Here is a 2,859-nt window from a genome sequence, read left to right as displayed (position 1 = left end):
ATAAAAATACAAAAATCTATTTCACATTACTTTAAAAAAGGTAAACAGTACAAACTAAAACTAAGGCAGAAATCGAAATAATAGTAATAAAAATAATAATAATACCTAAACATTGCATTTATGTCATGCAACTTAACTTTCAAGTTTCAGCCTAACTAAAGCTCAAGCATGACATAAGCCTTTACTGTCTTCTTGGAAGGCTTTGTGGCTTTTGTGAGAGGCAAAAATCAGTGGACAGGAAGGTAACTTGGAACAAGAACAAAAGACCATACACAATTTAAAAAAAAAAAAATTGTGCAAAATGAAATTAGAGTCATACACAATTTAAAAAAAAAAAATTGTGCAACATGAAATTAGAGTTATTTGGAGAGTAAACCCTCTTAAATGTCCCTATACGTACTGTGTGTGTGTGTGTGTGTGTGTGTGTAAAACTTGTTTTTGATATGCTTCATATTCTGTGTGCGGGTCAGTTCACAGCAGTGATAGAAATTAATCTGTTCCAATACGTTTACATTTATTTTTACATTTTATGGGCGTTTTTACCTTTTATAAAGCCTCTTTTTCTAAAAGTGTGCATTTTAAATGTGAAATTAAAACCACCAGCAGGTGGCAGCAAGTCACTGTTAAGAAGTGAGTCATTGCGATTGAACCGAATCATTTAAACGGTTGATTCATTCAGGAACGAAACACGCAAAACAGCGCTGTCGCTGTGTTTGGAATTTTTTTGTTGGCAAAATAAAGCAAAAGCAGGCAATATAGTGTCTAAAACATAAGTCTCATAATATTACCTTCTTGTTTATTGAACTGTTGAATAAAATCACATTTGTAATCATGCTGATTTTAGAGGTGAAAACTGTTCGTGTGATATTGACTAACTTTCTTTCTGTGGTATTTTTATGCACAATGGCGTTTGGTCTTTCACAAAACATAGCTAACGTAGGGACATTATAAATAGCCAGACAAAGATAAGTAGCACGTTTAGCAGATATTTCTGTATTGCGCAAGTGTAAAGCTCTGTTTTGGGGATTACGTCTCTTTATATCAGGCAACCCCGTTGTGTTCCTCTGCGGCCAGATTATTAACAGATGCTCTATTAATTCTTTTTTAGAAACCTCACAGTTTTCTACTCAATTTTAAACGTTGTAATATTAAGCGCGGTCCACTGCTGCACACGTGCCACAGTATCGATACAGGGCCAGCTGTATCGATACTCGTATCGTCAAATCTCTGTGACGATACATCGTCGTATCGATATTTTGAACACAGCACTACTAAATATACAAGAGATAATAAGATAGATCTCTTAAAATAAACAACTAATTGTTTTTTGTTTTGTTTTTTGGAAAAATTAACAATTTTATTGCTGATATTGCATACATTAATAACCGTGAAAACTAAACCCATTTAATCTATTTAATTGCATTCAAAATGCAAATACAAATATATCAATAAAATAAATAAATACATAAAAATACAAAAATCTATTTCACATTACTTTAAAAAAGGTAAACAGTACAAACTAAAACTAAGGCAGAAATCGAAATAATAGTAATAAAAATAATAATAATACCTAAACATTGCATTTATGTCATGCAACTTAACTTTCAAGTTTCAGCCTAACTAAAGCTCAAGCATGACATAAGCCTTTACTGTCTTCTTGGAAGGCTTTGTGGCTTTTGTGAGAGGCAAAAATCAGTGGACAGGAAGGTAACTTGGAACAAGAACAAAAGACCATACACAATTTAAAAAAAAAAAATTGTGCAACATGAAATTAGAGTTATTTGGAGAGTAAACCCTCTTAAATGTCCCTATACGTACTGTGTGTGTGTGTGTGTGTGTGTGTGTAAAACTTGTTTTTGATATGCTTCATATTCTGTGTGCGGGTCAGTTCACAGCAGTGATAGAAATTAATCTGTTCCAATACGTTTACATTTATTTTTACATTTTATGGGCGTTTTTACCTTTTATAAAGCCTCTTTTTCTAAAAGTGTGCATCATCTTTTGAGTCAAATTCTTACATTTTATCAGTCAATTAGAATAAAAGACATTTGGGCTGTTACCAAACAAATGATATCAGTATCAAAATTCATCTTTGCAATGCAGAGGAAACATAGAAGCTGCATGGGATGAATTTCCCTCACAGAGGGACATGAATGCATTTAACCTGCAGTTACAAATGCATAAATAATATTTTGTTATTTTAAACATAAAACATTGAATACTGATATTTTAAATTATTTTAAATGTGAAATTAAAACCACCAGCAGGTGGCAGCAAGTCACTGTTAAGAAGTGAGTCATTGCGATTGAACCGAATCATTTAAACGGTTGATTCATTCAGGAACGAAACACGCAAAACAGCGCTGTCGCTGTGTTTGGAATTTTTTTGTTGGCAAAATAAAGCAAAAGCAGGCAATATAGTGTCTAAAACATAAGTCTCATAATATTACCTTCTTGATTATTGAACTGTTGAATAAAATCACATTTGTAATCATGCTGATTTTAGAGGTGAAAACTGTTCGTGTGATATTGACTAACTTTCTTTCTGTGGTATTTTTATGCACAATGGCGTTTGGTCTTTCACAAAACATAGCTAACGTAGGGACATTATAAATAGCCACCATATTGATTTACGGTTCTTAAATATGTCCAGTGGTTTTTTTTTTTAAAAAGGCTGGTCCCTGTTTTTATTCAGTCTATGGTCTGGTCTAGGTCTGTGCGATTTGGGGGAAAATATAAAATTGTTTTTTTTTTTTTTTTTTTTTTTTTTCTCCTTTTTTTTTTTTATTTCAGTTTCGTCATAGTGACCAAACCCGTGAACCATCAGTAGTATAGCCCGGTCATCAGCTGACCCCTGCTT

The 2,859-nt window shown here is 32.7% G+C and overlaps 1 protein-coding gene across 6 annotated transcripts in view; it reads left to right on the top strand.

Moving 5' to 3' along the window:
• Positions 1-2,859, top strand: part of LOC107592144 (OTU domain-containing protein 7B-like) — a 43,024-nt gene that overhangs the window by 17,492 nt on the left and 22,673 nt on the right. The window lies entirely within an intron of this gene.

Source organism: Sinocyclocheilus grahami, unplaced genomic scaffold (genome assembly GCF_001515645.1).
Source record: "Sinocyclocheilus grahami isolate Dianchi unplaced genomic scaffold, SAMN03320097.WGS_v1.1 scaffold150.1, whole genome shotgun sequence".
Classification (NCBI taxonomy): domain Eukaryota; kingdom Metazoa; phylum Chordata; class Actinopteri; order Cypriniformes; family Cyprinidae; genus Sinocyclocheilus; species Sinocyclocheilus grahami.
Note: the sequence above shows the minus strand (reverse complement) of the source record. Positions and strands in the feature narration are given on the sequence as shown.